This window comes from Neolamprologus multifasciatus, chromosome 10, assembly GCF_963576455.1.
Source record: "Neolamprologus multifasciatus chromosome 10, fNeoMul1.2, whole genome shotgun sequence".
Taxonomy (NCBI): Eukaryota; Metazoa; Chordata; class Actinopteri; order Cichliformes; family Cichlidae; genus Neolamprologus; species Neolamprologus multifasciatus.
The window spans coordinates 24,363,450-24,382,429 of NC_140448.1; positions in this window are offsets into that span (position 1 = coordinate 24,363,450).

The window sequence follows — 18,980 nt, forward strand, 5'->3', positions numbered from 1 at the left end:
CCGTTTTCCGTTTGAAACTTAAGTCGAGCTCCGCTTCCCTTTGTGTCTGTGTTTGGGTCCACAATTCACAGCTCACACAGTCTGCTCATGCAGATTGTAACTGTGTGACAGAGGAGGATTCAAGGGATAGGATGAGATGGAGGCAGATGACCTCCTGAAGACATCAAATATATAAAGCAAGATATATGGAATTATGTAGCAAAGAAAAAAATTATAAATATAAATAAATATGTCTTTACATTATTTTAGATTGTCTTCTCTCAGTGAGCTTCATGATGTAGTTACCTGAAATGGCAAGAACCAATCAGCTAAGTAAAGAGAAACAACAGTCCATCATTACTTTAAGAACTGAAGATCAATCAGTCCGGAAAATTGCTAAAAATTTTAATATGTCCCCAAGTGTAGTTGCAAAAACCCGTCAAGTGCTAAGATGAAACTGGTTCACATGAAGACCGCCCCAGGAAAGAAAGATCAAGAGTCACCTCTGCTGCTGAGGATAAATTCATCTGAGTCACCAGCCTCAGAAACCACAAGTTAACAGCACCTCAGATTAGAGCCCAGATAAATGCCACAAAGAGTTCGAGTGGCAGACATGTGTCTACATAAACTGTTCAGAGGAGACTACATGAATCAGGCCTTTATGGTCAAATAGCTACTAAGAAATCACTACTAAGGAAAAGCAGTGCTTGGGTCCAATGAGTCCAAATTGAAAGATCGCAGAATGCAGAAAAGGTGAATGGATGGTCTCTACATGCATGTTTTCCACTGTGAAGCATGGAGGTGGTGTGATGGTGTGGGGATGCTTTGCTAGTGACATTGATGGGAATTTATTCAAAATTGAATTCACACTGAACCAGCATGGCTACCACAGCATCCTGCAGCATCATGCCAGCCCATCCGATTTGCATTTAGTTGGACCATCATTTATTTTTCAACAGGGCAATGACCCAAAACACACCTCCAGGGCTATTTGACCAAGAAGGAGAGTGATGGAGTGCTGGGCCAGCTGGCCTGGCCTCCACAGTCACTTAACCAAAAGCCAATCGAGATTGTTCGGGATGAGATAGACCGTGGAATGAAAGCAAAAGGGTCAACAAGTGCTCAGCATCTCTGGGAATTCCTGCAAGACTGTTGGAAAACAATTTCAGGTGACAACCTCATGAAGCTCACGGAGAGAAGTGTGTAAAGCAGTAATCAAAGCAAAGGGTGGCTATTTTGAAGAATCTAAAATATAACATGTTTTGATTTGATTTCACTCTTTCACATCATTACACCACCACTAGCCTGAACCACTGACACAAGGCAGGATGGATTCAAGCTTTTATGTTGTTTACTCCAAAGTCTTTGTTAGCTCACAGGAACGGTACCCCATGTGGCCCTCTGATGTGCTTATTACCTTACTTGTATTTGCTATGCACAGGATTTAAATGAAGGGGTTTTTGAGAGTCACACTTTTCTTTGAGCACAATGCTATTGCTTTAAAACATAAGCATGTGAAAATCTTCATCTGTTGAGGAAGACAATCCATAATAATTGAGGGGAAAACTCTGACATGGGAATTTCAGTCAGCAGAAAAAATGACACCAAGGCTTGCTTGAACAAATGTGTAAGTCTGCGGAGACGTAACCCAAGAGCACTGTGTAATTTTTAGACTGAAAGCCACTTAATGTTGAAATACTGATGCTGTGTTTCCTGCCTTGAATTACAGAAAATATTTTTGGCACATTGTAATCTACCTCTAAACTTTATTGACTGAATTATAGTGAATTGGGAAAGGGTGAAAGGGATCCCAGACGTCAATATTCAGTTTCCTCAATCCCTCAAACATGCCTGTGAGTAACAGAGGTATGTATCCGGAGGTCAAAGTAATGTGTTTATCGAATAAATTATTTTGACTTTGCGTGATCTGACTGACAAGCGATTCAGTTGAATCGCAAAATAACCCTACAGCGGTTCTGGATTTCCTGCAAGCTGAAATATCTATCCACCACAAACTGCTCACCCGCTGTGCTTCCCATGTACACAGAGCGCTGCGGCTGAATCACTTCTTAGAGATGGATTAAAATGTTGCCAAGTTCATTCCTTTGTTTCCACTTTTGGCTGAAAGTGTGAAGTGTGGTCAACACTACTTGACACTGAAAACAACTGGGCCAAAATGATCAGTTCATGAAAGATCCACAACACGAGGAGAGTGGTTAAACCCGCTGAGAGGCTCGATATAGATATGAAGGAGAGGATTTACTGAACAGAGTGCTAAAGAAAGTAAGCTATGTTTATTTATTTTTTATTTTTTAGCAAGTTGCTGAAATAATATTACAAATATCTAGTGGATGTAAATGAAAGCTGGAAAGGATATTTGATACTGGTCACATTTTCAATGACTACAAAGTAGATTGCTAGCACAGCGTGCAGCAGGAATCGTGTTACTTTTTCTTCTGGCACCACCAAAAAGTGACGCTTCTGAGTTCAACAGCTATCAGATTGATTTTAATGAAATTTGTTGTGCAAATTCCTATCCGTCAAAATGTATTATGAAGTTCATTACCCTTCCTTCCAATTCCTGCAAATAGTGAGTAAATCTTATCTAAGAGAGTTAAGTAAGATCCTAAACCCCGGCTGCCAGCTGCTGGTGAATTAAGGCTGTGACTGACTGGATGTTAGCATGTTAAAGTTCCCACAACTTAACTTTAAAGCTGCACTTTTCAGCACATTTTAACTAACAAGAAAATAGTGAGTAAAACGGGCAAGTCATAAAAAGACAAAAGTAGATTAAAGCTGCAAAAAAAAAAAAAACAAACCCAAAACTTTTATAATCCATAAAAGTTTTTTTCAAACTCAATGGATCTGCAGGGGTTGGTTAGCTGATTTGCACAGCCACAAAACTAGTGCGCAAATAAGAGATGAAAAATACTACAAGTTTTGTAAAATAACCTCCCTATCATATGCCTCCCGGTCCCTACTATGTCCTTAATACCTTTACTTTGCAAAGGTTATATTACTCTTTTACTACTACTTTTCTAACAAATTTTCCAGTGCAACAAGACTGCATTTTTAAACCTCCACTGAAACTTTTGCTTCAGAGTGGCTGTGAGTAGCCAGTCCATGTTGATTTGGCAAAAGGTCTAGGTCTGTCCACAATTAAAACTGTTATGATCAGATAAAGGTCAGCCAGCAAGGCGCTTAGCACTGTTGCCTCAAACCAAGAATAACCAATTAATCTAACCCCACTAACGTGCATGCAGAGCATGTTAGCATTCATTTATTGGGGTTAGATTAATTGATTACTCTAAATTGCCCATAGGTGTGAATGAGAGTGTCTTTCCTTCTGTGTTAACTAATAATATTAAATTATATTTGTATAGCAAATATAGCAGACGCTTTACAGAAGAGTAGAAAAAAAAGAGGCTACAGTTGAAGGTTTTTGTTGGAACTTTAACTGTAACTGCGACCTATCTAAGGTGTGCGCTGCCTCTCATCCTATGGCAGCTGGGATAGACTCCAGCCCCCGAGTGCTCCTGACACACCTGACTTGCTGCGGTCTCCTGAATGATAGGTACTGCAACTCAGAAAATATCTCCCTATCAGTGCTGCTATAGGAGAAGAACAAGTGAGAAGAGGGCGAAAAGAAATTGCAGAGATTTTTCAATTTTTTCTCCAGAAGGAGTCATCTTTTGCTGCTGCAGGATCTCATTGAAATGGCGGTAAAGACGATGATACGCTAGTGTCGTCTACCTGACCGCGTCACGTGTACCAGGTGACAAAAATCAAAAACAGTGGGTTTTTTTTGCCTTTCTTGAATTATGACACAGTGGAGAGACAGAGAGGACATGCAGGAAAGGGCTACAGGACAGACTCAAACCCAAGGCGCTGCGTTTCAGCCATGTGATTTCCTGCTCACCACTGAGCCAAACCGCCCTGTACCAGTGGTTCAGATGCCACTTTTGGTTTGCATTCATTGGTCGACAACAGCACAGATAAACCCAGTGTTATACCTTGCTGAATTTTTAATAAGTTTTTACACAGATTTTGTGTACACACTGATTTTTGGTGACCTTGTGCTACTTATTTAAGAACAATCTTAAAACTCTCACTACTGACCTCATAAAAAGGGGGAGACATGCCAGAGGTCTTGATTTTCCCAACCACACATTCATAATGTCACTACAGTATTTTGAAAATTATAAATTATAAAATAATAACATGATTTTTGCTCATCCTACCGTTAATGTTCCACATATACTACAATCATGATCACACTTAGTAACCATGTCCTTTGCCTTTTCCCTGCTGATGTTGTAATAAATTTATAGATGTTCACTTATGAGAGAGAGAGCACGTGCAGGATGAATTGTTTTTCCTCCTCTGACAGTTATGAAGTGTCAAATGGAGACCTGTCAGCAGCCTGGGGAGGCTGAAGACCTTGAGACGCTGTGGAGACACAGCACAGACTCACACACACAAATGTCTTTTATACACACACGCACGCCCGTTCGGTGACGCCTGGGCAATTACCACCCACCGCCAATTATTGCAGCTCACACATGGTCGTGGCTCTGAAACCTTTCAAGCATGTGTGGATCAACCTGTGATGTGGTCACTGGAGCACTAACAGACACGAAGCAAAGTTCCTAAAAACCGCTCGTTGGGGCGTTGCAATAAGTCACCAAAGAGCCATGTGCAAACATATCCTGAAGCTGTAATTTTTTAATCACTTTTAATCATCTTTATATTAATAATACAGTGCTCTTTAAATTTTTCAGGAGGTTTTTAAAAGTTTTATTCATTACAGAATTCATCATTCAGATTTTAATTCCTCTTGAGGATGATGTTGGTCCACCAGCACTGATTTGGTTTTGGGTCTTGGATTGGTTTATTATTTTAAGAAGGCTTAAAAAAAGCTCTTGCTTCATGGCCTCTCGGTTAAAAACATCAAAAGCTTCTGTTCCTCTGTCATGCGAGCTCTTCTTCCACGTTTTCCAAGCCTTTAGGAGCTAGCATGAGAAAAGAGAATCAGCGGAGTCATCTGGAGGGGGAGGGATGAGACGGACCCCCTGTCTGGATGACATCTGCTGTCTGTTTATCCTTCACACCTTCTCTGCTTCTGCTGCTGCATTATACATGGCTGTTAGCTTGAACATTTTTTTGGTTTATCCAGTTATGGAAAGCTTTTGTAAGCCAGAGGGGAGATGGAAGTTTTTCAAACCACAGAAGTCAATTTGATTGTGGAATTTATCTTGGGGCGCCACTGAGGTTAAAGTGTTTTCACATCAAAAATGACACAATGATTTATTTTGCATTTATTTGATGCTGATTGCAAATTTAAAAAGAGAGAAAAGGGGAGATGGGCTGACATGCAAAAAAGGTCACTGGTCAGAAATTACGTGAGGAAGTTGCAGTTCTGTGGGGTGCATACTAACCACCTACCAGACTACCAGATGGCTATAAAAACACTGCACATTTCAGGATGATCTGGAAAAGTAAAGTTAAAGGAATATACTTTCAGTTGTACACAAGTGGCCAAGAGGCAAAACATTTGTCTGCTTACTAAAGCACGGTCCAGCCAGTGTTAGCATTTCAAAAGGGATGCACTGTAAGGTGTAATGAAAAGAGTCATGTCAGTAAGGAAAAGAGATGGAAATAAACCGAGACCTTGGTGCAGCTCCAGCTAGAGGTTATTAAACATGCTGCATTCAGTTTTATGCCTCATTATTGATTTCAAATAAGTGAACTCTCTCAACCTAGTGAGAGTTTACTTGTATGAGAAGCGCAGAATTTGCAAATTGATGAGGATTTGTCTCATAAATCATGAGACATCACTAAATAAAATAAATCTACAAATCATTATTTTACAATAAATTTCTCATTTTTCTGATTTATATTGTTTCTTCATAGTTATGTGATGATGACTGTAAGAATAGAGTGCTGTGTTGACATGATAAATGAGACTACAGGTAGTAATACATATTAAACTCAAAAAATGTGTCACACTTTTTACCGACCAAACAAATATACTGAAATGAAAAATCTGTAAAAAAAAAAAAAGAAAAAAAAAAAAAGAAAAAAAGAAAATTAAAAAAAATTGTATTTTAAGAAAAAGTAATTAGTAATGAGTAATAGTAATGAAATACTTGACAGTTGTTGTTTATCAACCCAACATCAAAGCAAAGTCCCGCATAGAGTAGCCCATACAGCTGTAACGTGTAGTTGCACAATCGATATCCCCGTGTTCAGCTTGTTCGTACAACATCATAACAATTTTGGTCCAGGAGCCACATCGCAACTCACCAATCACGTCACCTGACCATTCAGCTAGCATTAGCCAAGAAGTTAGCTAATGCTATTAACAATTTAACAAGCAAACCAACATGAGTAGCCAAAATTGGCAAGCAGGAAAACCAGCTTGATAATATATTCATTATAATGCATAAATTGATAAAGAAAAAACTTGAAACGCTTACAATATGTTCCATTTTTTCCTTTCTCAGCCACATTCCTAAACTGTGATGATGGATGAGAAGCCATCATGATATTTATGATGTTCACTACTACAGGCTGCAGTACAAGGTCTCAAAGTGTCTCTTGTCCCAGAGTAGGCGTGGCTTCCTCAGGCAGGTGCACCCCTGTCACATTAGAACTCACCTGCAGTTTTAAACTCCGGTTCACCTCTTCACTCACTGCCAGATTATTGTCCTACTCCATGCAGTAGACTCGCTTCTCTAGTTACTTTGATACTTACCTTGGCTTGTCTCAATCTTGGGAAACAAATCTGCCCGCCTGATAAAATCATTGCCTATGTGTCTCCAGCCCCCTGCAGAGGTAAACAGAGAGAATCTGGGAAATAAAGCTGCGTTAGTGACTGTGGAAATCCAGAAAACATCCCTGCCTTTGGGCCTTTGAAAACCTGGACTGAAAGGAGAAACTGAGGAGACCACCATTGAATTAGTCATTCTTTGATCTTGACCTCTTGTACTTACCTCATTTGTTTTTATTAAGACCTTTAATGAACCTTTCTCAGTGCAAATGCTTCTTTTGAGCTTCATCTTTGGAATTTTATTTATCTTCTCTAATGCTTCAAATCAAGCACCGATAGTTTTTACAAGGCTCCAGAATCCAAACTTTCATTCACAAAATCACACACTTCATCAACCACTTTTTACATTTTACTAAAGCTTTCATTTTACCGTCTTAAGAGGTTGGCTTGATAGCTGGTAAGCCTCCAGCCTTGCACCAGTGGGTTCAGCGCCAGAAATATTTCTTCATTAAACGGTGGCGGCCGTTTAGTTTTGGATTGGATTAGATTATTCACACATTCTTCTGCCACTTTCAGGCTTTCTCCCTCTGGAGGAAACAAATCATTTTTCTCTCTCTCCTGTAACACTATATCACAGCACTCACGGAACAGACACTGACGCTCTTTTTAACAAATGGTTGTGTGTTTTTATAATTAAACTCGATAAAGTTCTGCAAAACAAACCAAACAACCTCACAGGAAAAGAAATGTTGAAAGAAAGTAAAATAATTTAAATAAAAAGTTCTGCTTTCTCGTTAAGTGCTCAGTTGCTGGAGTTAGCTTAACCATAAAGACAGGAATAAGGGAAAGCAGCTCATTATGCCCAAAGGTTAAAATAATTAAATCCGTCTTTCAGCTCCTTTCAGAATCACTATTGTTTAATCCGTGCAAAAGACAAATTGGATTAGTGTTGGATTATATCCTCAGCTGCTGCGGTTATTTCCTGGATTCATTGCTGTGAAGAGATTTTTACTGTCCGAGATAAAGGGTCACATTACTCTTGTGTCTATTGTTTTTGGCAGCTAAACATCAGTAAAGATATGTTTTAGTGAAGCTCCTTCAACTCACTCACTAAAGAAATCACTGCACATGTTAGAATTAATCATAAATGCCTCTTTAAATTGTAATTTTTGACTTTGTGTTGCTTAAACAAGGCTGAAGTCTTGTATTTAGATTTTAAAATACAGTTTTATTGCAACGGATTGATCAAATAAGAACTGAGGATCAATATAAATGTGTCTTTAGTGTCTTGATCAAACACAAGCTAGACTAATGCTAATGGGTTTTTTTTTTTTTTAAGGACATAGGGTTGCGGTAGAGGTGGAGCCTTTCCATCCATCTGCTGTCTGTAGAGTCTCAGGCTAAAATGAGGCCATAGGGTGCAGTTTAACCTGCAGGGTGTGGCAGTGCCCTCTGAAAGCCTTCTGTTGATTTAATTTCACTGGCTGAGTGGAGTAGCTGTTGGCTGATTCTCGGCTGGACAGCAGTTCATTGATGCCTTACTTATTGAGCAGACTGATCTCAGAGAGCTCCTGACCTTTGCTAAGTGCAGTCTGCGGGACAATTTAATTGAATCTCTGACGTGAAGCCACTTAACACGGGGCTATAAATTGCAGCAATCTAATGTTGACCTAATGCACAAACCAAAAGGTTGCTCAGTTTTACTTGTGTATTGTAAGCTTTATCCCATTTAATACTAATTACATATAATTAATGTTTACATGTAAATTCCACCTGACAAAGTTCCAAAGCAAACTGCTGAGTTTTTGGCTTGTGCTGAATTTGTTTTATTACAATCAAGATAGCTGTTGTTTTCATTTCATGTAATTACATGATAAAAATCAATTTGGAGACAGTTACATGTTCAAGCACGGAAAATCTTCCAACTCAATTACAGAATGGATTATGAAGGATACTTACAACTCTTACTACAAGTCTTTGCATTCTGGACTGCACGGATTGCACTTTTCCTCCAGTGTGCCAATTTTCCAGAAGACGGTGAAAACAGCCAGCAAAAAACCACATGATGAAGGCGCGGTGGTAGTTGTGAAATAATTAGCACCCATTGCAAAAACACAGTTTTGAAAGGATTTAATTTTATTTGTGTTTTTAGTTTCTACTTTTCTGTTGCCGTTGGGTAGCTAAACCAAGTAAATCTAATCAAAACTTGGTGTAGGTAAAAACATAAAATGTGCCTTTTCACAACATCAAATAGTTTTTGAAACACTTTTTTTGAAGCTTTAACCTTCAAGCCTAACTGATATTTGCAGCTCCCCACATGAACAGGCCAAATGCCTTCTAGATAAAAGTTTTATGGTGAGAGAAGATAAGGATGGAGCTGTTTGGCCACAATGACAAGGTTATGTTTGGTGTAGCAAAGGTGAGACTTTCAAAACATGATGGCACCACCACCATGCTGGACAAACTGTCAAGCATGGTGGTGGTGCCATCATGCTGTGGGGCTGTTTTGCTGCCAGTGGTACTGGTACATTGTACATAGTGGATGGACTAGCTCCAAATTCTTCAACTTCACCTCAAATCAATAGCTAGATGGTTGAAACTTGAACTCAGTTGGGTGTTCTGGCAGGATGATGACGATGATCAGAATTGGTTTGGAATGGATAAAGCAGGCTATCATTAAGTTTCTGGAATGGCCTTTTCAACCCCTGATCTCAACTCTATTGAAAATTCAACTATGCTTAAAAGCTGGGTGCATGCAGGAAGCCAACCACTTTAAATGAACATTACCAATTCTGCTATGGTCAGACAAGACAGAGATTGAGCTATCTGACCACACTGACAAGTGGTATGTTTGGAGGAATTAAGGTGAGGCTTTTAAACCTAAGAACACAGTACCAGCTGTCAAGCACGGTGGTCGTAGCATCATGCTCTGGAGCTGTTTTACTGTCAGGGGTACGTTGCACACAGTAGATGAAGTAATGAAAGAGGATAACTACCTCTAAATTCTTCAACTTCACCTCCTCAAATCAACAGCAAGACAGTTGGAACTTGAACATAGTTTGGTGCTTGCCAAACCCCTGACGTCAACCCTATTAAAAATTTGTGAACTGTGCTTAAAAGCACCCAATTCTGTTACCACAATACCAATTCTGACAAGAACAGTGGTCAAATATCCAGCCAGCTTGTTGATGGTTGCCAAAAACATCTGGTCGAGGTGTAACTTGCAAAGGGACATTTAACCAAATACTAGTGGAGTTGGACGTATATATATCAGTGTATACTTTTGACCCTGTGTGAATTACACAAAATGCAAAACAAATCATTAAAAACCAGAAAATACCCATGATATTCACGATGAGTGGATCCTAACCTCTGATAACAACTGTGTGTTTTCACTGGTATTTCCCATTTACAGAAAATAAAATGAAGCCCTTATAACCTTGTTGTTGTGAATCAATTTTTGTGATAAAAATAAACATGCTAGTGAGCTCTGGTGCTGTGGAGGAGTATTAATAATCACCACAGTGATACAGTGTTGGTATGCATGGTACATATGCAGCAATTTGAGGGCTGAGATCAGACACAATAAATATTTCTGCGAACATTTATTTCCTTTATTTATAGATCAAACACACGTTGTGTGTCTCTCATCCATCTATTTCATAGCCTGTAAACTCATCTTCACTTCTTCTACTGTGTTCTCACATGCACGCCTTTCGTTTTCTTTCCTCTGACCAACTCTTTCAATCTATCCCTCTCTCTACACATGCACACACAAACTCTTTTCTCTTTTTTAACCTCTTGGATGCCTGGTTTCCTGTCTCCCTGCAGCCTGAAAGCCGCGCCAAATCAATTAGTCTGTAGAAATTACAGAGCAATAAATAACGAGGGCCAGTCGGCAGCAACGGAGACGGGCGGAGGGAAATCCAGAGTTATGGGACCCCTCCTGTCTGCATGTTCAGCTCAGGATGCTGCCTCTCACCACCACCACCCCCACATCTCTAACAATGTCACTATGTAAGCTTTTTATGTGCATAACCACATTAAGTCTACATGGTGACCCAATCTGTTGGGAGTATTTTATTTAATGACAGAAAGAAGAGACAAAGGAGCAGCATTTTATGTGTTTTATGCTTGTATTTAGCGCTGCTGCAAATTTTAAACACACCAAGACTCTGTGTAACTGTAGACGTGGAACTGTATCACGGGGGGGCTTCTACAGTTTAGGGCTGTCTGTGACCTTGGGCTCTTCTGATGTTACCTGATCTGCTCTGTTGCAAACTGTTCCAGTCCAATCATTGCTCTGTCTCCAACGTACTCTATGTTTTGAACATAGATGGCGAAAAGTATTGTTTTTACGCCTTACATAATCCAGGTCAGATCTGATCCATCTTGACATTAAAAAGCAGTAAAAACACCTTAAATGACATTCCTTCAGCTGGAAAGTTGTTTTTTTTTTACCTTAAATGAACAAAAACTGAGAAACTGAGGTATTTCCAGCTACAGCGCTTTTCATATGTAGACACTGTCACGTGTTTATGAATTTTTCAGGTCATCAGATGGGTCAAGTTAAGGTTCATGCTGTACTTTAGCACTTGTGTGTAATTTTATTATTTACTGAAGTAGTGGGAATTGGGTTTAAGGGGTTTAATGAGTTGCTGTGTCCGGCCATAATGTTACTTTTGTATTGCCTTACATTGGGGAACTATTACTGTAAGAAAACAGAAAACCTCCGGACTGCAAAACAAACATAACTTCTCCCATTTGTCAAAAAGCCAGAGACTATTTTGTATTTTGTACTTTGGTTTTTGTTGCAAACTATAAAGTTAACGTTTTATGTTGTACAAATATTTTTGTAGAAAAAGAAAAAAAGCTATTTTTGTACAATGCAATTAGAGCTAAAGGATAGAAAGTGTGGTACACTGAGCAGTGTACCACAGGCCTGGAGCACTTGTTTTAATCACTCATACATGAAAACATAGATGTGTATGTTATCTTATCATGTTATTATTTTTATCCTTATTATGTCATTGGCGCCCTGTTAAATCCAGAATTGAATTCAAAATCCTGCTCCTCACACAGGGAGGGAGAGCCTTCAGTTTTCAGGACCCTCTTCTGTGGAACCAGCTTCCAGTTTGGATTTTGGAGACAGACACTATCTCTACTTTTAAGATTAGGCTTAAAACTTTCTTTTTTGTTAAAGCATATAGTTAAGGCTGGATCAGGTGACCCTGAATCCTCCCTTAGTTATGCTACAATAGGTGTAGGCTTCTGGGGGATTCCCATGATGCATTGTGTCTGTGAAGGTTCTCAGTCATCCAGGTCATTGTAGTCAAAGGAGCTTGTAAAGATAAGCGTCTGGACTTCTTTAAGTTGCTTGAAGACGTTTCACCTCTCATTCGAGAAGCTTCCTCAGTTCTGAACTGAACTGAACTGAACTGAAATGAAGGAGCTTCTCGGATGAGAGGTGAAACGTCTTCAAGCAACTTAAAGAAGTCCAGACGCTTTTCTTTACAAGCTCCTTTGACCCCCATGATGCATTGAGTATTTCTTCTTCAGTCACCTTTCTTATGTGTTAATAGACCTCTCTGCATTGAATCAAACTTGTTATTATCTCTGTCTCTCTTAAACATCTTTTTTTAATCCTGTCTTCCTCCTCTGTCCCAAACCAGCGGCAGATGGCCACTCCTCCCTGAGCCTGGCTTTGCTGGAAGATTCTTCCTGTTAAAAGGGAGTTTTTCCTTCCCACTGTCACCAAAGTGCTTGCTCACAGGGGGTCATATGATTGTTGGCTTTTTCTCTGTATGTATTATTGTAGGGTCTACGCCACAATGTAAAGCATCTTGAGGTGACTGTTGTTGTGATTTGGCGCTGTATGAATAAAACTGAATCAAACTGAATATGCATATTGATAGGTAGGTAGTATTAGCAGCACTGTTTAATAAATACTTATTTACAGATATGCAGATTCCAGTAATGCCAAAGTGCCACTCCACTAAAATGCATTTAGCAAAATGTATTTACAAATGACAACACACATGTAACGTACACGTAAACTCGACACCTTATAAGTAACGTAAGCGTAATGTCACTGTTTGTTTTGAGATCAGCTGTTACACATGATATATATAATTTGTGAGGATGTGAGTGTTATAAAATAATTCCCGAAAGCTGTATAGATGTTGATAACCCCTGGTGCTCTTGGCAGTATATATAGTAAGTTTTATCCAGATTGAAAATATGTGTAGGAGGAATTAGGGAACAGACATACAACATATGCCACAATCATTATAGTACAATAACGATCTCTTTCTTTTTATATACTCGTTTCTTTCATCATGTGACCGTATAAATCTGAATGCACGTCAATGTCATGTTTAAATGGATCCAGTTTAAAGTTTAACAGTTTATGCAGCTGCCATGCTGTTAACCATCTGAGGAGTAAATCATCATGGGAGATAAACTTTACTCTAAACCAACCCTAACTGCGTATATACTGGAAAAAGGGAAAGCAAAATTATTGGAAAGAATTTGAATATTTTTTGATGTATGTCAATTAGAAAGATTATTTTTGTTGTTTCCGGGTTGCCAAGACTTGGGAGAACAATGTAATAAAAACAAAAATGACATATTCTGATTTCTCAATGCAGTTGCTGACAGAAACCGACAAAATTTGATGGCAACATAATGACAGGTTTGCAAAATATGTGGTTTTGTTCAACTCAACTTGCACAACTGGGGAAAACAGATTTTGACCATCTGAAATAAATGTCACCACAACCTCCCACAAAGGACACGTTTCCACTGCGTGTACTTACAAATATCTACTGTGGCTACTGGCCTTAACCTCCTAGGACCTGGCATTCACATATGTGGACATCACATTTTGGGTTATTTAGACCAAAATATTCAATTTTGCTCTACAAGGGCCTGATATCCACTTACGAGGACATTGTACTGCTATTTCTATTGAAATGTAAAACGAATATCCTCATATGTGGCTCTCAATTTTCTTACAAACAAAAATAGGTTAAAAAAAATCTGGTGATTCTTTGTTTTTACATTCATCAGGTCCCAGTCAGCCCAAATATCAAAGAGAAATTAAAAATGCATGCTGTGGAAGAGTTCGGGTCTTAGGAGGTTAAGTGCAGTATATTTCAAAATATAGATATTTCATCATATTACCACAAACCATTCAGCTTTACTGTTATGTTTGACCGTAACTATGAAGGTCCTCTTTCTTAACCAAGCTTCTTTTGTGTAAGTGAATGGTTTTATTCCTGTGAGTAATATTCAAAAGTCCAACACCATAAACAGGCTTGCTCAGAAGACTCACTCATCATTGGCATGGACGTCATGGTCATTTTGAGATTTTAATGGTTTCTTTGAACTTTTCTTCAAAACGGACCTGGAAATTATTGAACCTGGAAATTTTTTCTTCAAAAAAATTTCCAGGTTCAATGATTTTACAGCTTACATTTTTAATGATGAACTGGGTGCACACGTTTGAAATTATTTTGGATCTTCTCTTTGATCAAAAGCATACATATCGGCTCAGATATATACATACCCATCCAGTAATTTTTGGTTTAATGTCCCTTAGCAAGTTGCACCTTGGCCAGATGCTTTTGGTATCTATCACCAAGATTCTAGCATAATTCTCAATCAATATTTGATCACTGTTCTTGGCAGAATTGGTAGTGTTTTAGCAGACGGTTGATGTCAGGGGTTTGGAAAGCACCAAACTATGTTCAAGTTCCAACCGTCTAGCTCACAGGTGTCGAACTCCAGGCCTCGAGGGCCGGTGTCCTGCGGGTTTTAGATGTGTCTTGATCCAACACAGCGGATTTAAATGGATAAATTACCTCCTCAACATGTCTTGAAGTTCTCCAGAGGCCTGGTAATGAACTAATCATTTGATTCAGGTGTGTTGACCCAGGGTGAGATCTAAAACCTGCAGGACACCGGCCCTCAAGGCCTGGAGTTCGACACCCCTGGTCTAGCTGTTGATTTGAGTAGGTGAAGTTGAAGAATTTAGATGTTATTATTAATTATTTCATCTACTGTATGCAATGCACCGTTGGCAGCAAAACAGCTCCAGAGCATGATTCTACTACCAATGTGCTTGACAGCTGGTACTGTGTTCTTAGGTTTAAAAGCCCCACCTTAATTCCTCCAAACATACCTCTTGTGTGGTCAAATAGCTCAATCTCTGTCTTGTCTGACCATAAAACTTAAAACAAATGTTAACATAAAACATAAAGCAAATGTTAGTTGAGCTTGAAGGTGTTGATTTTGGAGCAGGGGCTTCTTTCTTGGTGGTATAAAACTGGCTTTACTGTGGACGGTTTACAGTAATGGCAGGCTTGAGCTTCAGTAATTCCTGTGTTGTTCCTAAACATCCTAACAAATTTCCTCTAATGTGACAATTTGGCTTTTTTCAAGACCTCTGCAAAGTGGTGACACATCTGAATGACTTGTACTTGCACACAGTTTGAATCTGAAGTTGTTTAGAAATGGCTCCAAGAGACCTTCTCAGTTTGTGTAAATTTGCAGTTCTCCTTCTTAGAGCTTCACTGAGTTCCTTGGATTTTCCCATTGTTCCGAGTATTTGTCAGTCCAATAGGTGCCGTCAAACAAATCCTTTTTATACTGCAAAGAGAAACTGCCAGCTGCAGTCCATTATGATCACTAACGAGAGGTTAATAGACTTCAGCCTTGTCAAGTTAAAAGACATTGTTTTGAGCAGCACGTGCATGTATATATTTGAGCCTGTAAGTATAATTTTAACCCTGTTTGAATGAGAGAAAATACAAAATAAATTCAAACTCAATTCTTGTTGTTTGAAGCCATTAAAGATGTATGCTGTGCAATTATTTCACCCTGGAAAAATAACAGTCCAAAGAAGTAATTTAAAAGCCCCAAATGACCATGACTTTCATGCCCATGATGAGTGTATGCAAACCTCTGACAGCTGTTCAACAAACTTCAGACACCACTGTGGATCCACGTGGCTGGCTGTTGTATTGCGGCTGCTTCTCTGTGCGATAAGCAGCTCTGCTGTTGTTCCAGTGTTAACTCAACATCCTGTGTCCACACTCTCTTCCTGGCCTTATCGTACACTGTGTATCTAGACGGAATTACAAATACTTCCGGAGGTCAGTAGATAAAGTAGATAAAGTCAACCAACAAACACTGAACTAAACATAAAATGACAACAGCCAGCTACATCTGTGTATGTGTGTGTGTGTAGTCCAGGGTTCAGTGTGCTGCTGCAAACAGTTAAACTTTAACCCGTGATAAACGGACGATTTGCTCCATGACTCTTGTGTGTTTATTGATCGGAGTGTTACTGCAGAAGTCCCATAAAGAAGTCCAAGTTTTGTCCCATTTAAGGTTTAAGACACTAAAGGTTCAAGCAGGAAGACGTAGATCATAAACGGCCTACCTGCAGAGCGCTTAAAACTAATGACCACAAAGTGCTGCAGACTATTAAAAACTACTACAATCAAAAACAGAGACAGGATTATTCAAACTAAAAGCAGCAGCACTCAAATTGCAAATGGTTTACAGCCCTGACACTGGAGCTTTGAGCTGAGCTCCTCTGTCAGTGCATCATATTGTACTGTTTTAGTGTGTCAGATGCATTAAACACAGGTCTGCCTGGAGTTCCACGTTGTTCAGATATACTCAACCTATTGTCTTTCAGAGAGCATCAAACACTGCTCTGCTCTCCAAGGTGTTGTTTGGTCACTCTGTGAAGTAGCAAGATGTGGCAATAGCTAAACAAGCCTCTCACGATCTGTTGCCGTCACATTTAAATGCTAATTCCAAGTACTACTGGCAAAGGGCACCTTCTGCGAGTAAACATCTGTTAGCCATAAAGATTAATCCAGTCAATTAAATGAAATATTTATGTTTATATTTCCAGTTTTAATTTTACAACAGATTTGGGGCATTAGGGTTTAAACAATTTGGGACTGCTGTCGCCGAAGCTTTCCCAAACCAAATAGAAAGCAGGCGATAACAGAGACACGACTCCTCAAACTAAACCAAACGTTGAAAAACTTAGTCAAACATTTCTCTCTTCTTCTTTGAATTTCTGCCCCTCAAACAAATTCTTTATCCCATTGAGAATTTGTTAGTTTATATCTCTCAGGTAACCAGGAGACTTTGAAAACTGGGAGGCTGTTTGGAGTTGATATGATACCATTTTTGGGACTGACAACCTTAAATATTTAGGCTGCTCGAGATGAGAGAAGGTTATACAGATGACGAGTAAAGAAGGTCGAGACAGATGTTGACAACAGTGTAGTTTATTTTGCCGATTAGACTTTTTTTGTCTCCTTGTGGAGTCTTAGTCCCTTCATAACAAATATGATCCTTTGATTATTGAACTTTGCCAAGCGATGATAACTGCTGTTTATTTAACAAATACAGACCGGAATTTGCTGAAAATGTATCCGGAAGATGTGCTTTCTGTTTAAAGCGCAGTAACAGATGAGGATGTGGGTCACAGTTGGCACGGTGGAGCACAATCACAGCTGGTTTCTTCAAACGTTGGATTTTCCTTACTTGAACAGAAGATCTCTCACATTTTCAGGAAAACTGTGGTTTGTGAGGCGTGTGAAACTGGAGAAAACAATAAGAAATAAAGGAGAAGAAAAGAAATTGCTCTGTTTATAAACCACAGCTGATGCAAGCTCGACATCCTGTTGAGATAAAATTACAGAAAATTACTGACTGGAATCAGATAATGCGTTAGATACTCAAGTACAGTGGGAAAAACAGTTTGCAGGAACAATAAACTTCTGTTTGGTTTCCTCTGTCCTTATTTTTTATTTTGCTTATTCATCAACCGACTTCAGGAAACTTCATCTTTCATCTGAGCTGAACTGGTTTCACATACTGAGTAGAATAACAACCTGACTGCTTTTAAAAGTTCGCATGTTAAGTTTTATTGACTGAACTTTCTCGAGTTCAGTTAATTGACTTGGTTTTATATTTCCACATCATGCAGGGCGACTTTAAATATTTTTTTATAGTTCATTTACCCTAAGAAAAATAAGACAATAGAAAAGTTTTGCAAGAAAGAAAAATGAACTTTGTAATACATTTCAATAGCAGGAAGGTCATTCTTTATGAAAAGTTCTCGGCTCTGCAAGCTGATGCTGTGAGCACTCTGTTAGCACAGCGACACTCTCAAAGTTGACTGATGCTGGTTGCTCAAGCAGCTAAAATCTCTTGAAAAAAGTGACATTTTTGCAAACAATCCTTTCTCTGTTACTAACAAGCAGCGCTAAAGCTGATGGCACATTCTTACCCTTCTGAAACTCCCTAAAGGAAGTCTTTCTACAGCTGCAGCCATTACTTAGGGTAAAAAATTCCTTCATTGGGAGACAGTTATAAAAAATGTTGATTTTATGTAAATAGCTTCAGAACGAGCTTACTGGAATGGAGAATGTGTGCTTCAGGGAAAGATGGATGATTTAGAGAAATTTAAACAGCTCTTTTAAAGAGGCCCATAATTGCTGGTCTAACACATTCACCTCATGGGAAACAACATGTCCATTGCCCAAAAAATAAAGGGAACACTTGATCATCACAGTATAACACAAAGCCCGTTAAAACTAATGGATATCAGTATGTCCTTTTAGGAAGCAGAAACTATTGTGAATACATTTTAGCTGCTTTGATGCAAATTTAAGTGATAACAGTGTCCTGGAGAGACAACAACGAGACAATCCGATGGGTTGGCACATCCCTATGTCCCATCAAATTGTTTGCTGTGTCTTCCAGTACACTATAAAGAGTGTGGTAAGCTGGACAGGGACATAGAAGGACATAAACCTCACAGCAGGACTGACCTCTGCTCCTTTTTGCAAGGACGAACATGAGGAGTATCGTCCTACGAAATGACCTCCAGTGGGCTACTCATTTGCACGTTCTTGTCCAAAGTGTCAGAAACAGTCTCCATGAGGGTGGCATGAGGTCCAAATGTCCTTTAGCTGCTTGTTGAGCTGCATGGTATTGGCCTGCGTTCACACATCCTGATGAAGTCTCTCCACAGGTTGAGAAAGAACACGCTGCAAAGGGTAACATGTGCTGTAGGGAAAACATGGAATTATAGAAATCTGAACAACTCTTGATAGCACATACACAACAGCTGATCTTTTAAGTTGTTATAAGCTGTTACACGTCTCTTTAAAAACAGGTGAAATGGATTCAT